This window comes from Dendrobates tinctorius, unplaced genomic scaffold (assembly GCF_039654945.1).
Source record: "Dendrobates tinctorius isolate UK_male_01 unplaced genomic scaffold, ASM3965494v1 ptg000021l, whole genome shotgun sequence".
In the NCBI taxonomy this organism is placed as follows: domain Eukaryota; kingdom Metazoa; phylum Chordata; class Amphibia; order Anura; family Dendrobatidae; genus Dendrobates; species Dendrobates tinctorius.
The window spans coordinates 13,514,137-13,541,569 of NW_027361689.1; the positions used below are offsets into that span (position 1 = coordinate 13,514,137).

Consider the following 27,433-nt stretch of genomic DNA (forward strand, 5'->3'; position numbering starts at 1 on the left):
CTATATGCTGCAAACTCCGTTTTGTTTCATCGCCGATCCAGCTCTGCTTCATCGCAGTGCCTACTGTATGACACCGGTTAGGCTGCTTTCACACATCCGGCTTTTTGAATCCGGCACGATGCGGCGAAATTTGGAACAACCGGATCCGGTTTTGTCCCATAGAGTTGTATTGTCGCCGCACCGTGCCGGATGGGTATGCGGCGCATCCGGTTTTTGCCGGATACGGCAAAAAGTAGCCGTCCGGCGTCTGCAAAAAACGTTCGCTGCAACGTTTTTTTGACAGCGCCAGACCGGTTTTTCTCAGAGCGCATGCGCGGAGACTGAGTCTCGCGCTGCTCTTTTAAATGTGGGCGCCACCGTATCCAGCCACACAGACATCCGGTGTCTCCGGCACATCCCGGATCCACCCCTACGGCTTTTCGCCGCACGGCGCCGGAGACACAAAGCCCGATGTGTGAAAGAAGCCTTACCGTGTCTTCCACAGACATTGCGATTGCTTTGAATTGACTAAATGGGAGGTGGGAGGCATGTGAGGTCTGATGCACCCATTGTTATGTCTTACTTAGTGAGCCAGATCCTCAAAGCCTTGGGCCGGATGAGCAGTTCTTATGCAGCACGGACAGATGAGGTTGGTGCAGCAGAGCGATCCAGATGGAACAATGTAGGCTGATGCAGCAGAACAACAAATGATGTTGCAAAAGCGAATACACAGCAATTTGCTATTCTGCTACATCAGCCTTCATTGTTCCATCTGGATCGCTCTGCTGCACCAACCCCATCTGTCCGTGCTGCATAAGAACTGTGCATCCGGACCCAAGGCTTTGAGGATCTGGCTCACTAAGTAAGACATAACAATGAGTGGAGAAGACCTCACATGCCTCCCACCTCCCATTTCAAAGCAATTACAATGTCTATGGAAATCCATGCAGACGTGTTTCTGGCTGCATGGACGCCATGGTTCTGTCAAAGCTGTGGTGGCTCTGTTAAGGACTGGAGCAATGGTTCTTCTGTGATCGGAGTCGGCGATACAGCAGCTGGTAATAAACTTCAGGCTAAAGTTATAAAAGTCAGTGAAAATCGAGTATTCCTGTTTATTCATGGGGGAGAAGGAGCTTACACAGCATAAACGGTGAACGTGAAAGTCGTGACAGATTAGACAATCTGCGCAGACTGCAGACATATCTTCCTGGTGACATTAGTTCCTGACATTTGGCATACTGCAGATTACAGCGTGACCGACGGTTACTGATAAACTCTATGTTCTGTGTTAAAGGTGATCACAGATCTACAGAGGTAAGCTCACGGGAGGAGGAGGGCGCATTTTAGAAATATGTGGCCGCCATAATCCTGTGTTCTGATGCAGTTCACCCATTAATGGGGTCATCTTGATCATTACTGATTAGTGGGGGTCCAACTGCTGGGACCAATCCGGTTTGTCCCTGTTAGAAGAGAAGCAACAGCGCACGCTCGAACGCCGCTCCATTAGCTTCCTATACGGCTGCGCTCACTTTTTTCCGGCAGCCCCTTAGAGAATGAATGGAGAGGCGGTCGGGAATCTGACTTTCCACTCCAATTTGTAATGGGCATAAAAAGTTCCCAGTTTTGCCAGCCACTTGGTTAAAAAGAGATTTATATACAGGAAAGAGGCGGCACGGCGAGGATCAGGAACAAAAATAAACCCTCTGTATTACTGCTCATGGGTAACAGGCCTCCATCATCCATCCTTTTCATGGATATGATATGAAAAGCTTATGACGGATAGGTTAAGAGAAAACAGCCATGCGCCATATGTTTGCATCCGTCACCTACTATTATGGCATTCATTCATCTTTTACGTGTTATTTTACTAGACTGTCGGGATGAAATGGTGTAGTATACTACTTTATTCATGCACTTATTATTACTAAACAGGTAGAGGCCAAAAAGACACCCTTACGGCTTTCATCTGGTAATGGAGCCCTACGGACACTTAGCATGTATGTCCAGAGCTTTCCAGTCCTACAGCTAACCAAGGGCAAAAAAGTGCTGAAAACAGACCTAATAATAAGCTCCATGTGTGGCAGATATTAGGGGAAACGATGGACTGGGGTGTGAGACCAGCTGGTCCCGGAATGGACACATTTTTCTAATGCTCAGTGGACTCCAACCTTTTTTACTTTGGGAGCCACATTCAGCTCTGAAAGATCATTGCGAGCCACATTCTATATTAGTAGCCAAAGCCATTACTACATCACAGCGTAAAGTAAGAGAGGGCTGTAATGCACGCTGCAGCCCAAGTGTCACTGCAACAAGAAAATCGCAGAAAAAAATTCTACCACTTGTGCAGCAACTTGTAGGTCAAACCTAGAGTTGAGCGAAGATCTTCGGTTCCCCATTATTCGGCACGCTATAGCGCTTGCCAATTAAGCTAAAGCGGGAACCCAACTTCAGATATCACACCGACCCAACAGCTGATCGCCGCCGCAGCTGCATGTGTCACTGTCACAGCACATGCATGGACAGCCTGTGTGTTGGGCTCTCCATACATGTGCTGTCACACAGCAGCGATCAGCTGATCAGCCGGCGCGATCCAGGAAGCCGGGTTCCCGCTTTAGCTTATTTGGCAAGTGCTATAGCTTACCGAATAAGTGGAGAACCGAAGATCTTCGCTCAGTTCTAGTCACAGCATAACATTCACTTCTTACATTATTATGCTGCAATGTAGCAGTGGCGTAGTGCCCCCCAATATTGATAGGATCATTTGATGGGCCGGCCAACTGATCGTCGGGATCGATTGTGATTGCGCACGTTGGATTTCAGACTGCCGACAGCATTGTTCACAAAGAGATAAGCAGCTGGCCGAAGTGTCAGCTGGTGGCTCTCATATAGAAGGCAAGGGGGGCTCGGCCGAACGACCGCTCCTGTGTATGGGAAAGAGGGCTGAGATGGCTGCTGGCTGAATGATCGGCCAAAGCATCGTGTGGCTGACAGTCATCAAATGTATATGACCGGCTTAAAGGGGTTTTCCCATGAACAAAGTCCATTTTAATCAACAGGTCTTGGAATAATAATAATTTCCACAACTGGATGTGTTATAAAATGTTCCTGTGCTGAGATAATCTTATAACTGTGACCCTGCGGTGTACTGTGTAATGGCTGTGTCTGATCGTACAGGGACATGGTCTGGTCATACCACATCTCCTGGGTGGGGGAATGCAAAAGAGTATAAAGATATTACAGCACAGAATCACAAATAATTCTCTCTTTGAAATAAAACATTTTAAAAAAAAAAAACAGGCAGGAAAATGCTTTATTTCACAAAAAGAATCAGCTGTGATCCCGTGCTGTCCTGTCTGTATACTCTCTTTTGCCTTACCCCCCTGCCCAGGAGATGTGGTATGATCTGAACATGTCCCTGCACGGTCAGACACAGACATTACACAGTGCACAGCAGGGGCACATTTATAAGATTATCCCAGCACAGGAACATTATTTTTAAACACATCCAATTGTGGAAATTATTATTATTCTAAGATCTATTCATCAGAACCAACTTTGAAATTCACTTTGTTTGTTGGAAATCCCTTTAAGTCCTTGTGTAGGCCTATCCTTGGGCCCCTATCAGGAGAGCATAAACCACTCCCTGTTTATGGACCGCAAAACATCATCTGCTGGGTCTCCCAGCCTGAACGAACAGCCTGATAGAATCCATGAGATTTGGGTCAAGACCCCCACTGCCGAGAAATGGATTGAGGCTTTTGTACAGAGTGGATAATATGCTCTTGTAAAATTGCCCTAAAACAAATTTCCAAGATTACACACACTATATATATATATATATATATATATATATATATATATATATATATATATATATATATATATATATATATATATATATATATATATAGCCATGTTTCTCTAGGATCAGAACCACTTTAGTTTATGGACTGTGGGAGAAATCAGTAAAGAAAACTCAGCATACCCACAAGAGAAATTGACATGTTGCAGATTGGAAACCGGCCTCGCGGGTGAGGTTTTACGCTGCGTTTAAAACAAGCAGTGGACAGGAGATTTCTATAAATCTAGTCCACTTTGCTGGAACTATAAGACGCTGCGTTTTTGGTTCAGCAAAAATATGCTGCGTCAAAAATTTACCAAAAATTCATTGTGGGAATGTAGTCTTAAAGGGAATCAGTCATCAGGTTTTTTTCCCAACCTAATCAGAGAGCAGCTTAATGTAGAGACGGAGACCCTGATTCCAGTGATGTGTCACTTACTGGGCTGCTTAGTGTAGTTTTGAGAAAATCACTGTTTTATCAGCTGTAGATTTTCACTAGAGGACTTGTAAACCTGCTGCCATGTAGTCCTCCATATTCATGAGCTCTGTATAACCCCGCCCCCACCTCTGATTGTGCATAGGCTGAACACTACCAGTGTACACAGAAAGCTGCCAATCAGTGATGTGAGCGTGACTATACAGAGCTCAGCATGCAGAGAACTTTGAGATTTGCAGGAGAGAAAACTGATCAAAACTTCAGCAAGCATCCCAATAAGTTATACATTGTTGGAATCAGGGTCTCTGCCCCTATATTATGCTGCTCTCAGATGGGGCAGCAATAATCTGCTGACAGATTCTCTTTAAAATCTTAAATCCAGGCATGATTCTACCTCATTTTTTTTTAAAGTCAGGCAAAGTCTATCCCTCTCAGCTCTGAGTAAAGAGTCAGAAACAAAGCAGTCAGGACTGAGATAATGATCTGGTGTGCTGGGAAGACACATGAGATTGTTCTTTTTATAATAGTGCATGCATGTTCCGGCAAGTCTGCTGAGCTAATGCAATCAAGTATGTGATTCAGAGCAAAATACCCTTGTGAGCAAGGACATATATGATAAACAATATATTCCAGGCCTACAAAGTGGGATCCAAGGGATACAGAATATGTGTGTGGGATCTTTAATGTTATAGGAGTCATCCAGTTAAACAAAATTATGCTTAAATATCTGTAAAACAGTAATAAAACATATTAATGTGCTTCTCCTATCATAGGTGCCCCAATCTTCAGCTCTCCCCTCCAGCACTAAGTTTGACAGCTATACTTCTGGCCTTATATTCGATGCAGGACTGAGTTTCCTTCGTTAATAATAATACATTTTATTTCTATAGCGCCGACATATTCCACAGCACTTTACATTTCAGAGGGGACTTGTACAGACGATAGACATTACAGCATAACAATAATCACATAGATCATAACATACCAAGAGGAATGAGGGCCCTGCTCGCAAGCTTACAGTCTATGAGGAAAGAGGGAGACACGAAAGGTGGGTGATAACAATTGCCGATTGTCTGGACCAGCCATAATGTTAAGTGTGTAACAGTACAGACACAGAGGGCTAATGGATGCTTAAAGCGTGTGGGAACATGATGCGGGGAACCTGGTTATGGTAAAACCTTTGGCTGTGCCACACAGGGATAGATTAGGTTAATGTGTTGAGGCGGTAGGCCAGTCTGAATAAATGAGTTTTCAGGGCACGCTTAAAATTGTAGGGATTGGGGACTAATTGAATTGACCTGGGAAGTGCATTCCAAAGAATTGGCGCAGCACGTGTAAAGTCTTGGAGACGGGAGTGGGAGGTTCTGATTATTGAGGATGCTAACCTCAGGTCATCAGCAGAACGGAGGGCACGGGTAGGGTGGTAGACTGAGACGAGGGAGGAGATGTAGGGTGGTGCTGAGCCGTGGAGTGTTTTGTGGGTGAGGGTAATAAGTTTGTACTGGATTCTGGAGTGGATGGGTAACCAGTGTAATGACTGACACAATGTAGAGGCATCAGTGTAACGATTGGCGAGGAATATGATCCAGGCTGCAGAATTCAGGACAGATTGGAGAGGGGAGAGTTTGGTAAGAGGGAGACCGATTAGAAGAGAGTTACAATAGTCCAGACGAGAATGAATAAGAGAAACAGTAAGTTTTTGCGGAGTCAAAAGTAAGAAAAGGTCGAATTCTAGAAATGTTTTTGAGGTGCAGATAACAAGAGCGAGCCAGTGATCGGATGTGGGGGGCAAAGGAGAGCTCGGAGTCAAGTATGACCCCAAGACAGCGGGCCTGTTGCTGGGGAGTAATGGTGGAACCACACATGGAAATGGCAATGTCAGGTATAGGTACATTAGCAGAGGGAGGAAACACAAGGAGTTCAGTCTTTGACAGGTTCAGTTTCAGATATAGTGAGGACATGATGTTAGACACAGCGTTTAGACAATTGCTGGTGTTTTCTAAAAAGGCAGGCGTAATATCAGGAGAAGAAGTATATAATTGGGTGTTATCAGCATAGAGATGGTACTGGAAACCAAATCTACTGATTGATTGACCAATAGGGGCAGTATACAAAGAGAAGAGGAGGGGGCCTAGGACTGCTCCTTGAGGAACCGCAACAGTAAGGGGAAGGTGAGAGGAGGAGGAACCAGCAAAAGATACAGTAAAGGAGCGGTCAGAGAGACAGGAGGAAAACCAGGAGAGAACGATGTCCTTGATGCTGATGGAGCAGAGCATAGTGAGGAGAAGCTGATGATCCACAGTGTCGAATGCTGCGGAGAGATCCAAGAGAATTAGCATGAAGTAGTGACCATTAGATTTAGCTGTTAGTAGATCATTAGAGACTTTAGTGAGGGCAGTTTCAGTAGAGTGTAAAGAGTGGAAACCAGATTGGAGAGGGTCGAGAAGAGAATTATCAGAGGAGATAGCGGATCAGACGGGAGTGGACCAGGCGTTCCAGGAGTTTAGAGATGAAGGGAAGATTAGAGACAGGTCTATATTTAGCGGCACAGTTTTGGTCGATGGATGGTTTTTTAAGTAGTGGATGTATGATGGCATGTTTAAATGAGGAGGGAAAGATACCAGAAGAGAGAGAGGTTAAATATTTTAGTTCGGTGAGTGGTGACAGCAGGAAAAAGGGACTGGAGGAGATGTAACGGAAATGGGTCACTGGTGCAAGTGGTTGGGCGAGAAGATGCAAGGAGCTTGCTTACTTCTTCTGTGACTGGTTCAAATCAGAGTGGGCTAGATGCACTGGGGGAGGGAGGACAGTGCATGGTATGAGGTGATTGGGAGATAATTTCCTGTCGGATCTGGTCAATTTTTTCTTTGAAGTAATTCGCCAGATCGTCAGCTTGACGCTCCATGGTTGGGGCCTGTACTCTTGGGTTGAGTAGAGAATGAAAAGTGTCAAAGAGACGTTTAGGGTTATTGGACAGTGAGGTGATGAGGGTGTTGAAATACGTTTGTTTGGAGAGGTGAAGGGCAGTGTTGTATGTTCTAAGCATAAACTTATAATGGATGAAATCTTCATCCATTGGATTTTCTCCACAGACATTCGGCGCACCTGGAGCATCGCAGCAGGAAACGTGTTTGCAGGGTGTGCCAGGGTTGTCGCCATCTGTGTTGTGGTGTTCTATGTATAGGAGGTGCAAATTCATCCAGGGCACTTTGAAGTGTTTCATTGTAATGCTTCAATGCAGAATCAGGACATGAGAGGGAGGAGATAGGGGCCAATGGAGACTGCAAGTTCTTCAGAAGTTTCTGGGTGTTAATGGCCTGTATGTTTCTATAAGTATGGACAGTGGGGGTGACCTGAGCGGCCTGGCAGTTCTTGATAGAGAAAGAAGGTTGTGGTCAGAGAGCGGGAGAGGGGAGTTTGCAAAATCATCCACTGCACAAAGCCGAGAGAAGACCAAGTCGAGGGAGTTTCCGTCTTCATGCGTTGGAGAATTAGTAAGCTGCGAAAGGCCAAACGAGGAGGTTAGAGATAAAAGGTGAGTAGCAGATGGGGAGAGGGGAAGAGCAATGGGGATGTTGAAATCGCCCATGATGAGGGTAGGGATGTCACAGGAGAGAAAATGTGGAAGCCAAGTGGCAAAATGATCCAGGAACTGATGGGAGGGGCCGGGAGGACGATATACCACCGCCACTCGCATGGAGAAGGGGGTGTAGAGTCTGACAGCATGGACCTCAAAAGAAGGGAAGACAAGTGAGGGTACTTGAGGGATAACCTGAAAGGTACATTTTGGTGATAGGAGCAGACCAGCGCCTCCACCTGCTCTATTGTCTGATCTTGGAGTATGAGAAATGTGTAGTCCACCATATGAAAGAGCAGCGGTGGTGTCTGACTGCTGGATCCAGGTTTCAGTAAGAGCCAGAAGGTTAAGAGAATTTGAAAGGAAGAAGTCATGGATGAAGGTGAGTTTATTATACACTGAGCGAGAATTCCAAAGGGCACAATTAAGAGAGACAGAAGGCATACGGGGAATATTAATAAGATTTGAGGCATTTCTGAGCGTAGCATTTGGGGGGTTTGACTTACTATAACATGAGGGGCCGGGGTTGGGAGAGCTGTCCCCTGCGACTAGGAGAAGGAGGATAGAAAGAGTGAGCAGATGGTTAAGTGATTTGTGAGAGTGTCTCTGATGTTGAATGGTGGGACTGAATGGATCTGTGCAATTTAGCAATGTGAAAAGTGCGTGAGTGCTATACATAGGAGAGGAAAGGAGTGAGGGGCCGAAATGGATGGAGTGTAGCGAGTTAATGCCAGGGCGATGGATGTGTGTGAATGCAGCAGCCAGGTTATAAATTACACAAATGCATATGGTATATATATTTGTTGTAATCCAAATGTACAGGGAATAGATGTATATAAATGTCTTACCTGTCTCCAGCCCTGTCTAACTGCCATATTATAACTGCCTCATACTTTGATCAAATGTACATGTGATCAGTATTTTACATCAGTATTTGTAAGCCAAAACCAGGAGTGGAACAATCGGAGGAAAAGTATAATCTAAGCACTTCGCCACTTCTGTATTTATCATCCACTCCTGGTTTTGGTTTACAAATACTGATGTAAAATACTGACTAAATACTGAACGTGTTAACATGTCCTATCTAGGACGCCCTTTTCGCCTTCCTTCTACTCCATCACAGAAAGTCCTGTAACACAGAAAGGTTATATACAGTGTAAGGTTATTACTGAGCAGCTGATGTAAGAAGTTTCTAAAGGAGCAGGAATTGGGACTGATTTTATGAAGAAAAAAAAAATAAGACCTGGGAAACAGGCAAACTAGGGCCCCAGAATTGCCATTTTTATAATCTTAGCCCAAATAATAATAATAATAATAATTATTATTATTATTACAGCCATACTGTCATACAGTGAAAAAGTACTGCAATTTACTACCTAAATAATATTACCAACAGTATAATCAGAATATAAATAATACTGCCAAATAGTTCCCTTATAATACTACAATTTAAATCCTCACCGTACAGCTATAAATAATACTTGCTCCTGGGGGCTCCTACCAAACGGGGGCTTGAGAAGTTGCCTAGTTTGCAACCCCTATAAGTAGCTCTGCACCAATTCCTTATTCCCAGTTTAGGTCTGTATTGCGTAGTTTGACATTGCTTTTAGGGTTCTGCAAGGTCTTAGAAGAATGTCCCACGTCTTATGTCTGCTCGCTAACGTGTACTTTTCTTCTCTGCGCTGACAGCTTATGCCAACTGTATTCATGAATGATTGATCTCCTGTCTACCCACAAGAACAGCAGCTATCCTACAGATCTGTGCATGAGATACATCAGGCAGACAAGCTGTGCTTTCCTATATCGCCCCAGGATGGTGCTACATAAAGAGTCACGATGTTTGTCGGATCTTAGACCTTTCATGGTCTTTAGAACCAATATCACAGCCAATGTAACAGCGCAGGGTTACAATAGCATACATCTCCCCCAAAATATCCTTCCTTGAATGTGAAGCTACATTTTCAGACAAGTGTGTCTGTGGCTGCTGTTACTAAACACACTATGACACATTTCCCTCACTTCTTCTTAAAGGGTTGGAAAATGCATTGAAGTCTTAGGTATAAGATAAAGGCACACAGAAACAAAAAGCACAACAAAGATCAAGAGCAACTGGTCTAGCCAGGAGATCTGCACAGAGACAACTACCTGCCTGTTCTACCTTGTTGGTTTTCTACATTCCTATTCTACCTGGCACCAGCAGAAGTGGTCACCGACTGCTCCTGCTGTCGATTCAGCTGCTGAATCAATAGAGCAGCTCTTCTTCTTCTGGGATGCTCTGTTGACGGGGTGCGACTGCTGACTTCATGCTGATTGACAGCCGAATTCCTGCAATTAGGCAGCGGGAGCCAGCTGTCAATCAGCATGATGACAGCAGTCACGAAACGTCCACAGAGCGGAGCGTAAGAAAAGCTGCTGCTCTATTGACAGGACGTCAGCAAAGGTGCTGAATCGCAGGCAGGAGCAGTATGTGACTGTGCCGGACACAACAGGCAGGTAGTGCTCAGGCCCATAGTAAGAACAATTACGGCATATAGCCCTGAATAATCCCTTTAATTGGGTCACTCATTTTGAGCTTAGTGCCAGACCACTTGTGACACCTTCAGTCCAGGCACTCTCTAACTTACAATTAATGGTGGCACTATTAAAGGGAATCTGCTAACAGGATTTCACTCCCCTTCAAAAACTATTTATATGCACATGTAGCTCTTTCACAGACAAGTCCAGCAACACCTTTACATGGCCAGTCCGTTCCTCCATTACTGAGAAATCAGCATTTGAATTCATATTCAAATGAGGCTGAAGAGCTATTTGTAGACTTGAAGCCTCTGTCACTCCAGCTCTATTCCCCACCCAGTGCCACGGCCTCCTGCTTAACTGACAGCAGCCTGTGATGTGCGAATTCAGGCAAAAGAGCTCAGTCAAGCAGGAGGAGGTGGTGCTGGGCGGGGAATAGAGCTGGAGTGACAGAGGCTTCAAATAGCTATTCAGCTATTTGTGTATCAACTCAAACACTGATTACTCAGTAATGGAGGAACGTACTGGTCATGTAAATGTATTGATGGACTTGTTTAAAGATTCCCTTTAATTGGAGTTTTTTTTGTGCAAAAATAAGTGCACACCATTTCCACTTTTAAAGGCTATCTACTATCAGGTACATGCTGCCGTATCTGAGCACCGCATAAAGGAGTGACAGAAACTCTCTTTCCATTGCTGCGTCAAATACTTAATGTACTGAACGAGCTGTGATAAAATCACTGATTATGTGCCGCCTCGTGAGCTGAACGGTGTAATGCGCTAAATGATGTGTGCACGCTCAGTGGTTCTCAATACACACGAGCTGCCGAATCCCCCCACTGCTGACTGGCAGCCATCTCTGTATAGGGAAAAAGATGTCAATAAGCCGTAGATGAATTCGTGAATATGGGGGACTCATGGGGGGCTCGGCTCCCGCTGAGGAGGATAAGCGCTGCTCTTATGAACACTACTAAAGGCCCCGTCACACTAAGCGAGATCGCTAACGATATCGCTTAAGCGTCACCGATTTGGGAGGCGGCAGCGATAGTGCTAGCGATATCGCTATGTGTGATACTTACCTCCAACCGGCTCCCCCGCTGTCTATCGCTGATCGCGCGAGAACGTCCTGGGCCGTTTCTCGTCGGCCGCTTCCTGCTGGCGCCAACGAGCGACGCGTGGACATCTTCATTGCCGCGTCTGACAGGTAAGAAACGATCGCCGACCGCTGCTGCATCGCTGGTGAGATCTGGGTGAGATCTGCCTGTTTAGAAGCTCACTAGCGACCATTTAGCGATGCACCAGCGATCCTGACCGGGTCGCATCGTGGTCGGGATTGCTGGTGCATCGTTAAATGTGACGGTACCCTAAGAGAACTCCAGTAAGTTACAAAATCAGGGTCTCAAATACCTTTGTCCTGCCCTTAGCATAAACCTGCCCAGATTTCCTTTGAGGCTCGCTCAGACGTCCGTTTTTCACATACAAGTTCCATTGGTGTTTTATCATCTTGTCCATGGGGCGGTTTACATGATTTTCCAGTATCATCTTCCTTGAAGAGCAATTTCTATAAGACAAAAAGGTCCTCCTCAAATGGTGGTAATGAAGAATGAACTCCCCGGGGAACTAGGCGAAGGGGACACGTGACCATAGGAAGGGGGGACCCTCAAATCCTGGAGTTTGTATTATCTATATTTATATTGATTTTATTAGACTGAGTGTTCCCTCTTTTAGAAGCAACCGTCCATTTGTTTGTCTGGTTTTGTGTTACTGTGGGGAGGGAGGAGTTCATGAAACATAGATTTTTGTGAGTACTCACCGTAAAATCCTTTTCGCCGAGACGCTCATTGGGGGACACAGGTACTGTGGGTTTATGCTACTGCCGTCTGGAGGCTCACACTAAGTATACAAAAAAAAGTTAGCTCCTCCTCCGCCGCATACACCCTCGCCCCGATTGCGGGCGAAAACCAGTTTAGTGCAACAGCAGTAGAAGAACACAAAACAAATTAGCCTTAACGCAGAATACGTATGTCTGAAAAAGGACCACCCTACCTTTTTAAAAAAGGAATTATACTAATTAAATAAACAAGAGCCAACTGGCTATCAGGGTGGGTGTTGTGTCCCCCAATGAGCGTCTCGGAGAAAAGGATTTTACGGTGAGTACTCACAAAAATCCATGTTTCTCCTTCGTCTCATTGGGGGACACAGGTACTGTGGGATGTCCTAAAGCAGTCCCTGGGTGGGAAGTCAACTCACCGATCCAAGCCGCATGCCCTCCTGTTTAAAGGTGCGCCACTGCCGCTTGGAGAATTTTTCTACCCAGGCTCGCATCTGACGAAGTCTGAGTATGCACATTGTAATGCTTAGAAAAAAAGTGTGCAGGCTGGACCAGGTTGCCGCCTTGCACACCTGCACTGCCAAAGCCTGGTGCCGAAGCGCCCAAGAGGAGCCCACTGCCCGAGTAGAGTGCGCCCCTATCTTTTTGGAATCGGTGTGCCTCTAATACGGTAAGCCTCTTGGTTAGACGAATCCATCTGGCTATGGTCGACCTTGAGGCTGCGAGCCCCTTCCTGCGCCCTTCGGGGATCACAAACAGCGAGTCTGTCTGGCGAAAAGGTGCTGTCCTCGACACGTACCTCCTGAGCGCTTGTACGATCTCTGACAAATTCTATTTTGTACCCCGACGACACTAGTTCCGCCACACATGCGTCACGTGCCACCGTGACCCAAATGTGGCAGAATCTGAGTAGACGTCCGCCCACTCTGCCGTCTTCGGGTACCGGATGCCCCGAGTCATTTCGCTGAGGGCCTCTGGTATATGGCTCCCCTTGACCTGGGCGGGCGGCCTTGCATCCTGCCCAGCGGGTTGGCTCTATACGTGACCTGACACTCTTTGTCCTGGTTGTAGCGAGCTGGGGCGGAAGAACTGGCCGCTGCCATCCACCCGGGGCTGCAAAATGCCCGAAAGCGCGCCTGAGGCTGACGAAATGGCAGTTTAATCTTCTGTTGTGGGAGAAAGCTGCTTTTTCCCCCGTTGCATCTGAGATGAGCTTGTCTAATTTTTCCCCAAATAGGCGGCTACCCTGATAAGGCAGGGAAGACAAGGATTTCTTGGAGATCGAATCAGCCCGCCATAGCCTTAACCACAAGGCTCTCCTAATGGCGATTGCATTCGCCGCCGCTAGTGCTGCGCAATTCGTCGCATCCAAGGACGCATTGATTAAATAGTCACTTGCCATCGCGATCTGACCTGCTATCTAAGCCACTTCCGTCGGCAGGTCTCGATCCTGTAGGACCTTATTTAAAGAATCTGACCATGACATCATGGCCTTGGCTACCCATGTTGCCGCAAATGAAGGAGAGAGTGCTGATCCTGATGCCTCATACACCGAGCGGGCTAAACTTTCTATGAGCCGATCCGTGGGGTCTTTAATAGAAGAACCACTAGGCACTGACAAAAAAGATCTCGAGGCCAGGCGTGACACTGGGGGATCCACAACCGAAGATTCTGCCCATCTCTTACAGAGCTCTGGTGCAAACGGATATCTCATTTCTAGCGTTTTCTGGCCCGAAAAACACTTGTCTGGACGTTCCCTGTGTCGCTGGACTATATCCTCGAACTCTGGATGAGTGCTAAATACTCTATGCAGTCTCCTGGCCTTCTTAAAGGATACCTTATGACCTGCTGTTAGAGAGACGTCCTCCTCAATACCCAGTCTGATTGACCGCTTCAATGAGACTGTCTACCGTCTCCCGACACCCCGGGGTATCCAGGTCCAAGGATTCCTCGAAGAAAGGAAAAATTATCCAGCTCCACACGATACTCAATTTAAGAATTTATTCTAATGAAGATAGAGTACGAGTCAGCTCCAGGGTTGCATAGCTCACACAGGAGCGGCATTTAGCGACGCGTTTCGATCGCTGAGTGCGATCTTTATCAAAGCTGGATTCCTCCCCGTCATAACCTGAACTCTGCTCGCTCCCGGAAAATGGCGATGGTGAGCGAGACGCCGCACTCACGAATGCCGAAGCTCCGGAGGGGCCTGGAGACGCAGTGTGGGTTCTCTTCCTATGCATCTGCCTAGATAATGCGGCCCCTGCAGGCCAGAGGCTCTTGTGAGGTGGATGAACCCTCCCCAACAGGCGAGCCGTCGTCTCTACCCCTATCCGGGGCCTGAAGGGTCTCAATCGCCTTCGTAAGCGAAACCATGGACCGAGAAAGTGATAACGCCCATTCCGGGGGATCCAGACCCCTGGGCTCAGTCGCAGTGGAGGGCTCCAGGGCGCGTTCGGAGTCACAGGCTTCACATAATTTAATTGTCTGCGCTCGTGGGAACGTAACCCCACAGGAAACGCATGCGGCATAAAGGAACGTGTGCGCTTTTCCTTTCCCAGACATAATGCTGCTTAGGCCCACTCTTAGGAAAGTTCGAGGGGAAAGGAGGAGGAGGAGGGTAACCCTTAAATGCACGTAGCATAGCTCCGGGACGGGGGTCACACTTACCCTGCTCCTGTGTGGCCCCGCGCTCCTGGGTCTGCCTCCGATGCGCTCCTTCACCTCTGGGTAGGCTGCGAGTGTCTCTTCTGATCGCGGCCTACCCTGCTCTGAAGCCGGGGCCTCAATTTTATCCAGCGCCCGCCCTAGTCACAGGGGGCGGCACCGGATATGACGTCACGCCGGGGGAAGGGACCCTCCACCCGCGGCCTAGGCCGAAGCCGCGGGCTAAATTAGACCCGTCCGCCCGCTCGAGCGCAGGCACCCCCTCTAGCCCGGTGATCCGGATCCCCCACGCTGCTTTCCTCCATCCGCTGACGGCATAGGTCTGCGGAGAACCTCCCGAACCCCGCCGCACGTAGGTACCCGGAGGGAGGTGGGGAGACGAGGAGGTGAGAAGAAGAGGAGGAAGAGAGGACGGAGAGAGAGGAGGAAGGGAGACGGGGGGAGGGTGGGGAATGGTGCTGCAAATCGCAGCCTGGCCCACTATGCCTGAGGAGCTGCATGGCCGCTGCAATCGCAGCTGCCCTGATTATTATTGGACTCTTCAGGGGGGTCCATCCTACAAAAACGCTGCCCAGAGTCCTCCCCAGCTCCATACCTGCATCATGGCCTTGTCTACCCATCACTCGGTAGCGGCACCTGGGGTATTTGATTTTAGGACGGTGCAGGCACCCTAGCTCCGTCTGCCCTGCAGGGGCGAGGAGAGGGACCGTCCGCCACCATGCAGCACCGCCGTCTTGCGTTGGTGGAGCAGTGGGGGCCGCACAGACTAGTCTTGTGCCTCTGTGAAAGCCCATGGTTTCAATACCTAGGGGTGGACAGGGCTAAGTCTGGCATAATGTCCTACGTCGCGGGAAAGGATACGTGGAGGGATACTCGCACGTTGATGGTTTGGGGAAATAGGATCCTTTCAATAGGATGCGTTGCCCCTGTCTCCTCTTCATAGCAAGAAAACCAAAAAAAAAAAAAAAATAGTCTAGAGAGATCCAGACTGCGTGTGCCTCCATAGGACACTAAGCAAAAAACTGGTTTCCGCCCGCAATCGGGGCGAGGGTGTATGCGGCAGCGCTAACTTTTTTTTGTATACTTAGTGTCAGCCTCCAGACGGCAGTAGCATACACCCACAGTACCTGTGTCCCCCAATGAGACGAAGGAGAAAAAAATATAGAACTTCCCGTCCCACTGTCTCTTCCTCTTTCTCCTATCATGAAACATGGCAGAAGCACTTCCCGCACACCCGCCCCCTTTTCCTTTTTGTACTGCGCAATTGTAAATTTTATATATTACCTTATCCTGTTTAGGGTAATTTATGCATTATTGCACCTTTTATCTGTAACTGTCCTATATGTTATCATATGTTGATTGGCTTTTTTGGCATCAAGCTTCTAAGCCCAAGGGAGGACAATCCTTCATTCATAGTTCCCTAAAGGTTTCCACCACAGGGATTTCTCCTCTCCTGAGTACTCAAGGATATCTCTTCGTGAGTTGGAGGTTTAAGGCCCCGTCACACATCGTGAGATCGCCAGCGAGATCGCTGATTTTTTGACGCCACAGCGATCTCACCAGCAAAATCGCTGTGTGTATCAGCGACCGGCCCCCCTGCCGGGTATTGCTGATCGCGCTGGAACGTCCTGGGCAGTTTTTTGATCGTTGGTCTCCCGCTGGCCAGCACGCATCGCTGCTTGTGACAGCGAGAGACCAGCGATCAGCGACGCTGGGTGCTGGTTTCCAATGTAAACAGCGGGTATCTAAGAGCCGCATGGCTCTTAGATACCCGCTGTTTACATTGGAAACCAGCTTGCTCGCTGGTGGGTCTGTCTATGTGATAGCTCACCAGCATCAGCTATGTCCCAGAGATCCCATCCAGGTCGGATTGTTGGTGGGATCGCTGGGACATTGATACGTGTATCGGGGCCCTTACAGTTTTTATAGATTTTAGCCTGGCTTTATTAATAAGTAAAAAAAAAAAATAAACAAAAGTCAAAATGAAAGCCAATATCAATCAAATCAAATTGGATCTATTATGGTTACAGCAGTGATATTGCGGTTGGGAAGTTGGGTGGAAGTGGGCGGCAAGTTACGGTGGACCGATTTTAATTTAATAGAAGCTGTTACACAATGGAGGCGAATAAGTTGAGTTTTAGAGGTGGCCACCGGATGGATGTGATAATGGTAACGTCATCCATCTTATCTGTTAAGCACAGGAACGAGGATCTTTGGTCGGGTAGTTCGAGCCCTAGAAGTGGACTGGCTTTGCTACTGTGGTAAGTTAGAGCGTGCCGCCCCTGGATTGCTGTCTGTCGACTGCTCTATGGCGGGCAGCTTGGGGATCTCACGGTGTCCGTGAATCTCAGAATATACTTAACTAGCATTTCACTGGACTATGTAGTTTTGGTTACATGCTAATAAATAAGGCTCCATCCCATATCCAGAAGTCATGGCACAGAGCAAGCAATACAATCTCAAGTTCCCAAACCGTAGGTCAGGAGACTGGTAATGGTGAAGAGAGAAGATTGTAAGTAACGGAAAATAATGGGCGAGTGTTGCAAATTTTTTGTGTAACTAGAAATTGTGCAAAAATGTTGAAACTTTTTTTTAAATTTTCACGCCTATACTGGGCACTTTTGCCAACTTTTGAAAAGTGTGTAGTGCTGGATATGGACGCTGTGTAGCCAAGCCTGCCAACAAATTCATTAGAATTCACGCCACAAGAGTGGTATAAATTGTGCCAGAAAACTACTCCAGCCCCTTAAAGCTAAGGGTCCATTTACAAGGACCACCCAGTGACCGATCGGTAAACAAAGCGCGCTGAGCGATATCTAATAGACCGCCATGGTTCTCTGGAGTGTGAGTACTGTTTACATGGGATGATCCACCACCAAAACAATGAACTTTTGCATTGCGCAAAAGATTTCATCAAATGAATGAGTGTTTTCATTGAGTCATAAGCAGACTGTTTACACTGCAATATTACCGTGCAATGAGCGTTTATACAAATGCTTATTCTTGAATATCTTCCAGTGTTAATGCAGCTTAAGTTCCCTATTCTGTCTTCAGGCATGCGGACACTATGTGCAATCCAGCATACAGTATAAACCACAGCTCTGTCTTCCAAAATAAGCAGACTGTTTTCTGTAGTCTAACTTGTTTATTTGTGAAGAGTATAGAACACGCGCGGTAAAATTACAAGGAATACAAATAACATGCATAAGTATTGGGCAGATGATCATAGCTAACAATCACAGAAGTGTACCTTGAGATGCAAACATTACATAGGAATACATTAGTTTATGATTACATTTACTGAGAACTGGCAACTAAAGGATTAATGACATCTCTTGGCTGCTAGACAGTAAATAACACCTCTCTGAATCACTGCATTGCAAGAAAGATTAAGCTTACCAGATATGCTTTAGCCGGGTAGTGACTCAAGTAGAGAAGTTGCAGGGAAAACAAAGGTTACACAGGAGGACAAAACAACATGGGCATCCTATGAGATCCACAGAAGCAAAATGGCCCTTCTTCATCTCAGAATACATTGCTTCCTTCCCACAAGCACTGCTTTAATCCCATAGTGCATTGCTTCTGTTAAAGTCACAGGCTTTATAATGCTATTGAAGACACTGCTATAAATTCAGCCACCACTAGATGGTATTATAATTAACCCAGCAGATAATAAAACATTCTTTGCCCTATTAAGAGGGCAGAACATTCCCACAATGAGTATTTGGTGAGGTTTTGACACTGCACATATTTTCGTTGAGCAAAAGTGAAATGGGATTTATAGAAATTTTCTGCCCACTGTGATTTTTTTTTTAAGCTACGTAAACCGACCTGCGTTACGTGTTTCATATCCTCATCATGATAATTTCTCTATATGTTTAATTTGCGGATTTTACCCGTAGACGTGAATGAGATGAAGAAAATCCGCAGGTAAAAAATGCTTGTAATCCACGTAGTAAAAGTTTATGAAAGTTGAGCAACAGAAAGCATCCAAACCACAGAAGTTTAATTTAAAATGTGATATACCAAAAGGAGACAAGAGCGCAGCTGTAAAGAAAGTGATAAAAACACATGCAAAAAAAAAAATAATGACAAAATGAAGAAATGCAGGCCTCCTAATTTAGCTAATTGGGACAGAAATGCTACAACAACAAAAATGCACAAAACACTCATCGTGGGTGTTCTGTCTCTGACATAAGTAATGACTCTTAAACTTCCTATTTGATAACATACCATATTGCTGTATATACAGGATGTTCAGTTTTTCCTTAGATAATGTTTATTGTTTCCAGCTCCATCTAGTGGCCAAAAGTTATAACTGCATGATGTTATATGCACTTCACTTCCTGATTCATTCCCTCCAATTCCCAATGTATCCTGGATAAGTTACAAGGCATCATGGTCTAATACAGCCCCTTTTCTCTGTCCAGTCTGCCATTTTCTGCCAAGCCTGCTTAACCCCTTCCTGCCATCCGACGTACTATCCCGTCCACGGTACCCGGGCCCGTATGACCGGGGACGGGATAGTACGTCGGCGCCCACGTGGTGAGCGCCGCTGATCGCGGCCGGGTGTCAGCTGATTATCACAGCTGACACCCGGCACTATGTGTCAGGGGCGGTCACGGACCGCCCCCGACACGTTAACCCCTTGCACACCGCGATCAAACATGATCGCGGTGTACCGGGAGTTAAAGGGAAGCATCGGCAGGGAGGGGGCTCCCTCCGTGCTTCCCTGAGCCCCCCACGGCAGCGCAATGTGCAGCGCTGCTGCGGGGGGCTCCTTTCCTGCAGGCCCCTGAATCCAAGATGGCGACGGGGGCCTTCGGGGACCTGAGGAAGCTGGCTTCCTCAGTGCCTGCAAAGCGCAGGCAAGAGGAAGTCTGCTTCAATGCCTGTGACAGATTGCTGATCTGTCACAGTGATCTGTGATGTGACAGATCAGTGATCTGTGATGTGACAGATCAGCGATCTGTCACAGGACAGTGATGTCCCACCTGGGACTATGTAATAAAGTAAAAAAAAAAAGTAAAAAAAAATGTAAAAATAAATAAAAAAAAAAAAATCGCCAAATAAATTCGTAAAAAAAAAAAAAAATATTCCCCAATAAATTCATTTTTTGAAAATAATAAAAAAAAAAAACAATAAAAGTACACATATTAGGTATCGCCGCGTCCGTAATGACCCGCCCTATAAAACTGTCCCATTAGTTAACCCTTTTAGCGAACCCCTTAAAAAATAAAAATAAAAAACGAAGCAAAAATTAATGATTTATTATCATACCACCAAACAAAAAGTGTATTAACGCGCAATCAAAAAGACGCATATAAATATCCATGGTACCGCTGAAAACATCATCTTGTCCCGCAAAAAACGAGCCGCCACACAGCATCATCAGCGAAAAAATAAAAAAGTTATAGCTCACAGAATAAAGCGATGCAAAAATAATTATTTTTTATATAAAATAGTTTTCATTGCATAAAACCGACAAAAACAAAAAAACGACCTAAATGAGGTATCGCTGTAACCGTACTGACCCGAAGAATAAAACCGCTTTATCAATTTTACCGCACGCGGAACGGTGTAAACGCACCCCCCCAAAAGAAATTCATGAAACGCTGGTTTTTGTTCATTCTGCGTCCCAAAAATAGGAATAAAAAGCGATCAAAAAACGTCACGTGCCCGAAAATGGTACCAATAAAAACGTCAACTCGTCCCGCAAAAAATAAGACCTCACATGACTCGGTGGGTCAAAATACGGAAAAATTATAGCTCTCAAAATGTGGTGATGCAAAAACTATTTTACAATAAAAAGCGTCTTTTAGCGTGTGACAGCTGCCAAAAATAAAAACCGCCATAAATAGTAAATCAAACCCCCCGTTATCACCCCCTTAGTTAGGGAAAAATAATAAAACTAAAAAAAAAGTATTTATCTCCATTTTCCCGTTAGGGTAAGGCCGTGTGCACACGCTGCGGATTAGGTGCGGATTCATCCGCGCGGATTTTATAAAATCCGCAGGTGAAACCGCAGGTCAAAAGACCTGCGGTTTTACCTGCAGATTGCTCTGCGGTTTTGTCCTGCGGTTTTTCATCTCCTCATTAGAGGAGATGGCAAACCGCAGGAGAATCCGCAGAAAGAATTGACATGTCAAGTCTTTCTGCGGATTGAAAACCGCAGATAATCCGCGCGGAAAATTCCGCACCGTCTGCACTGCGGTTTTTGATTCCCATAGGGAATCATGGTACTGGGGTCCGCAGCAGCCAAAACCGCTGCGGAACCACAGCAAAATCCGCAGCGTGTGCACACAGCCTTAGGGTTAGGGCTAGGGTTAGGGCTAGGGTTAGGGCTAGGGCTAGGGCTAGGGCTAGGGCTAGGGTTAGGGCTCAGATTAGGGTTAGGGGTGTGTTGGGGTTAGGATTGGAGTTATAATTGGGGGTTTCCACTGTTTGGGCACATCAGGGGCTCTCCAAATGCAACATGGCGTCTGGCTGGAATTGAGATCAATTCTGAGTTGAAAAAGTCAAATGGTGCTCCTTCCCTTCCAAGCTCTGCCATGCGCCCAAACAGTGTTTTACCCCCACATGTAGGGTATCAGCCTACTCAGGACAAATTGCAAAACAATTTTTGGGGTCCAATTTCTCCTGTTACCCTTAGGAAAATAAAAAATTGGGGGCAAAAATATCATTTTTGTGGAAAAAAATGATTTTTTTATTTTCACGTCCGAGTGTTATAAACTTCTGTGAAGCACTTGGGGGTTCAAAGTGCTCACCACACATCTAGATAAGTTCCGTGGGGGGTCTAGTGTCCAAAATGGGGTCACTTGTGGGGAGTTTCAATAGTTTAGGTACATCGGGGGCTCTCCAAACGCACATGACACCCGCAGACCATTCCATCAAAGTCTGCATTCCAAAACGTCACTGCTTACCTTCCGAGCCCCGACGTGTGTCCATACAGTAGTTTTCTCCCACATATGGGGTGTCAGCGTACTCAGGCCAAATTGGACAACAACTTTTGGGGTCCAATTTCTCCTGTTACCCTTGGGAAAATGAAAAAATTGGGGACTAATTGATCATGTTTCTGGAAAAAATACGATTTTTTTATTTTCATGCCCTGGCATTATAAACTTCTGTGAAGCCCTTGGGGGTTCAAAGTGCTCACCTCACATCTAGATAAGTTCCTTAGTGGGTCTAGTTTTCAAAATGGGGTCATTTGTGGGGGGTTTCCACTGTTTAGGTACATTAGGGGCTCTCCAAAGGCAACATGACACCCGCAGACCATTCCATCAAAGTCTGCATTCCAAAACGTCACTACTTCCCTTCCGAGCCCCGACGTGTGCCCATACAGTAGTTTTCTCCCACATATGGGGTATCAGCATACTCAGGACAAATTGGACAACAACTTTTGGGGTCCAATTTCTCCTGGTACCCTTGGGAAAATAAAAAAATGGTGACTAAAAGATCATGTTTGTGGAAAAAATACGAATTATTTATTTTCACGCCCGGGCATTATAAACTTCTGTGAAGCACTGAGGGGGTCAAAGTGCTCACCACACATCTAGATAAGTTCCTTAGGGGGTCTAGTTTCCAAAATGGTGTCATTTGTGGGGGGTTTCCACTGTTTTGGTACATCAGGAGTTTTCCAAACGCGACATGGTGTCCGATCTCAATTCCAGCCAAAAACGTCAAATGGCGCTGCTTCCCTTCCGAGCTCTGCCATGCGCCCAAATAGTGGTTTACCCCCACATGTGGGGTATCAGCGTACTCACGACAAATTGCACAATAACTTTTAAGGTCCTGTTACCCTTGGAAAAATAAGAATTGAGGGTGAAAAGATCATTTTTGTGGAAAAAATATGATTTTTTAATCGTATGGCTGTATGTTATAAACTTCTGTGAAGCCCATGGGGGTTCAAAGTTCTCACCACATATCTAGATAAGTTCCTTGGGGGGTCTAGTATCCAAAATGGGGTCACTTGTAGGGGGTTTCCACTGTTTAGGTACATCAGGGACTCTCCAAACGTGACATGGCATCCGATCTGAATTCCAGCCAATTTTGCATTGAAAAAGTCAAACGGCGCTCCTTCCATTCTGAGCTCTGCCATGCGCCGAAACAGTCGTTCCCCCCCACAAATCAGGTATCAGCGTACTCAGGACAAATTGCACAATAACTTTTGCAGTCCAATTTCTCCTGTTACCCTTGGTAAAATAAAAAAAATTGAACCTGAAGTATTTTATTTGTGAAAAAAAGTTAGATGTTCATTTCTTTTTAAATATTCAAAAAAATTCCTGTGACGCACCTAATGGGTTAATAAACTTCTTGAATGTGGTTTTGAGCACCTTAAGGGGTTCAGTTTTTAGAATGGTGTCACTTTTGGGTATTTTCTATCATATAGACCCCTCAAAGTGGCTTCAAATGTGATGTGGTCCTAAAAATAAAATGGTGTTGTAAAAATGAGAAATCGCTGGTCAACTTTTAACCCTTATAACTTCCTAACAAAAAAAAATTTTGGTTCCAAAATTGTGCTGATGTAAAGTAAACATGTGGGAAATGTTACTTATCAAGTTTTTTGTGTGCCGTATCTCTGTGATTTAAGGGCATAAAAATTCAAAGTTGGAAAATTGCGAAATTTTCACAATTTTTGCCAAATTTCCATTTTTTTCACAAATAAACGCAAGTTATTTGAATGAAATTTTACCACTAACATGAAGTACAATATGTCACGAGAAAACAATGTCAGAATCACCGGGATCAATGGAAGCGTTCCAGAGTTATGACCTCATAAAGGTACAGTGGTCAGAATTGTAAAAATTGGCCCGGTCATGAACGTGCAAACCACCCTTGGGGGTGAAGGGGTTAATGTGGACATCTCATTTCTCTACCTCCCCTTGTGTCAGCATCGTTGGTACGTAATCACTCTTCTTTCATCTAATTCCTGTCCTAGATCACCCCGCTTAGCTTTCCCCAAGTTAGCTCAGGTAATCTGTATATATGTATTTTTATGTACCCATACTGATTCATTGTATTGTATGTCTTATTTGTAGTTTCACCGTGCATCTATATACCATCGCGTTCAATAAACACGGATTCAACCTACAGTCTTCTTATTGGACCCCCGGTATAGCGGTTTAGCTTCCAATATAAGCTATATGAATCCCGTGCATTTAGCTGAGGACGGAATAGTGGGAACTTAGCCTTAGGGCGCAGGCAGACAGCCATATAATGAGACGGAGATTAGAAAGCTGTATGGATCGGCCGGCAGCTCTCCCAAGCATGACGGCTTCCTGCATTTCTATGCAGCTGTCACGCTCAGGTCAGGATAGCCGATGGCCAGTCCAGTCCGCGCCCTGCGTTCCATTGTTCCAGTCTCGAACTGATTTATATGGCCATCTGACTGCACCCTTACTGAGTAACATTTCTATATGTGACTAATGAATTAGGAGACTCATGCCTCTTACTGAATTCGGTACATTTTATTCCACAGCTCCCTTCATTAAGACATGTGTGCAAAACATTAGTCTTAATTAGTCCAGGCCATAAGATATTTTTTTTTTTTTTTTTACTTTTTCAATGTGTATTCTAATTTTCTATGTCCATTTTAAAATCCTGAAATATCGCAGTTTTCATTTTGGCTTTAAGTCGCATATTCAACTGAGACGTCCAGTTCTGTAGAACTCATTTTTCAGCAGTCTCATTGTCATCACAGACCTATATATACACAGTATATTATATGAGCCATAATTCAAACCCGTTGATAATGACAGCTTACTCCCTCCCTGCACAGTGACCTCTGTATGGCAAGCCCACAACACTTTCCTATAGATGTCAATATACTACAGTTCCTCAGTCCATGTGATTGCTGTAAAGCAAATGTCTAAATTCCTATTAAAGGGGTTATCCGGGACTTTTTTCCCCTGTGGGGCCAAGTACTTATTGGCAGGTAGTTGCTAACTACCTGCCTGTGCAACCCTACAATGCTCTCTTCTGGCTCAGTGATCAGGTGCCGCTCCTGCTGATGATTCTTCTGCTGTCTGATGTCATGTTGACAGAGGAGCTCCTTCTCTTCTGCTCTGCTCTGTCGACAAGGCGTCAGTGACGTTGTCATGTATTTAGACATCTGACTCCCCGCGGCATTAGGTTGAGCGGGTTGTCAATCAACATGATGTCAGGAGTGGCGCCTCATCGACAGAGCAGAGGAGAAGGCACTGCTCTGTCAAGGTGACGTCACTGGAAGTAGGAGGATCGCTGGCAGGAGCGGTCCGTGACTCTTGTGTCAGGAAAGATCACCACAGGACAGCACAGGCAGGTAGTTACCAACTAGCTGATGATCAGTATTAGACCCATGGGGAGAAAAAGTTCTAGATAACCCCCTTTAATAGAGGGGAAGGGCAGCACAGTCAAGATGACCGCCCCGTGATAATGTGCAGAACGTAAAATATAAAAAACTGTTTCATTAACTAGTTCTAATTAGTATTAGAAGGTCTAGGTAACACTGACTATGGCCAAGAGGGAAGAATCACCGAGAGTAGTGTTCCTATGAATAGGAAATAACAAACCTGCCAATTCTTGTATTTTTATTAAGAAATTAATAAACATCAACAAGAACTTTAATTCCCCTTTCCTGGGTTTCTCCAGAAAGAGATATTTATAAATGGCGCAAGCAATATCCAGCCATACTCTCCATTCACGGCCGGAGCGTTCTAATCCCTCGGACTCATTAAAGGCTTTTTTCTTAATAAGACCTCATTAATGAGTCTGTGGTGTTAGCTAAATCACTGCTCTCAGACATGTTAACTCTATTCCTGACAAAGGTTATGTCGGCCCCACTTACATCAGATCTGGAATGGTGGCCTCTCGTTTGTTAAATTGGTATTGTGGTCAATCCCACGGGAATTGCATTTCGACGATATTAGCTTCACTCCACAAAATCAGGATACAACTGAGAAAGGATTTTTCAATATTTTAAAAAGTCCCAGTGGATGAATCATCTGAAAACATCTGGGAAATCCCTAATCCCTGCCGCCCACAATGACAAGAAAAAGAAAAAAAGAATAAAATAGACTTAAGAGTTAAAAGAAGAATTTGGTGCAAATCAAAAACAGGCGAAAAACACCAAACTCTAGAAACCACTGGAGCCATAGGCGGAGGAGGACATGACTTGGGGATGGGTGGACCTTTACTCCTGCAGCTTTTTTGGTATAGTGGTGTAGATTTTTATGCACAAGGGATGTTGCTTTAAGAGTAAGAAGCACAGTATGTCTGTGCCTGGGGGTTACTGTGAGGAGGGTGAGGCTTATATAGAGCAGGAGATCTGTGTCTCTCCCTCTTTCTTGCACAGGATGAACAGGAGGAAGCATGTCTGCAGTGTCAGGGAGTATAATACTGGGGTTATCACCTCACATTACAGCTGATAGGAGCACATTCACCTCAGACATCATGTACCAGTGTAGTATCAGCTCCTACATTATGTATGGGATCAATATTACCTCAGAAATTCATGTAGCTGCCATGTCCCTCATGTGCATGCTACATTTTCCTCACAGACTGTGAGCTTCCGTGTGACCGCCCTGCAGACATGTTTGATATACTCCTCTGCACTCACCTCAGACATTGTGTAGTGTGTACTAGTGTAGTATCAGCTCCTACATCATATCTGGGATCAAGATTACCTCAGGAATTCATGCAGCTGCCATGTTCCCTCACTTATTGCAGAGGCAGCTTTTGTGTGACCTCCCTGCAGACATGTCTGATATACCACATTACTGCTGTATTATACAGAGTCTTCATGAGTTCTGGGTTTATGTATGATAGGACAGAGGAGGGACACAGTGTCTGCCATTACTATGGTGGAGCTGGGCAGTCACATGTATTAGAGACACTGGTGAGAGGAGCAGTCAGGGGATGGTATATGTATGATGATGAGAGGCTGCACTTCATGTCAGTGCACTGTATACTGACCCTGCTGTGTGCTGATTATCCCCCCTTCCCAGTTATGGAGTCTGATCATCTGTATGTGACCTCCTCTCTGTTACATACTGTGACGCTGGGTGTGCAGATCCAGTGTAACCAGGTTACTCACTATATGTGGTATATGTGTAAAGGCTCTATTCCTGTGCTGTATACTTAACCCGTACCACAGGTCTGTACACATGATATCACTCCTCACTCTGCTATATGCGGATCATGCTGGGTATAGACATCCTGTGTCTCCAGGTCATTTTCCTGGCTGTACATATAACCTGGACATGACTTCCAGCTTAGTGCTTGATTTCTGTAGCTATTGCTGCCTTTAGTCCTCTTATGTTACATGCTGTCCTGCTGGATATATCCATCCTGTTTCTGTATATTGTCTCCCTCGTATGTGGCATGATCAGAGTATACCCACCAAGAGCTTATTTTATATTACCTAAGATGGTGGATGGAACAGGCCTGAATGGATTATGTTTTATCATGTGTAAAATAGATAATCGGGAAGTAACTCGGCACATTTGAGTGTGCACTAATAACTCCATACATGGCGGGCAGTGAGTGTGCACTAATAACAGCACATGGCGGGCAGTGAGTGTGCACTAATAACTCCGCACATGGCGGGCAGTA

General features: G+C 45.6%; 1 protein-coding gene across 1 annotated transcript in view; it reads right to left on the minus strand.

The window, feature by feature from the left end:
- The window catches only part of MBOAT2 (membrane bound glycerophospholipid O-acyltransferase 2), a 280,154-nt gene that overhangs the window by 18,485 nt on the left and 234,236 nt on the right, over positions 1-27,433 (minus strand). The gene's annotated exons all lie outside the window — the stretch shown is intronic.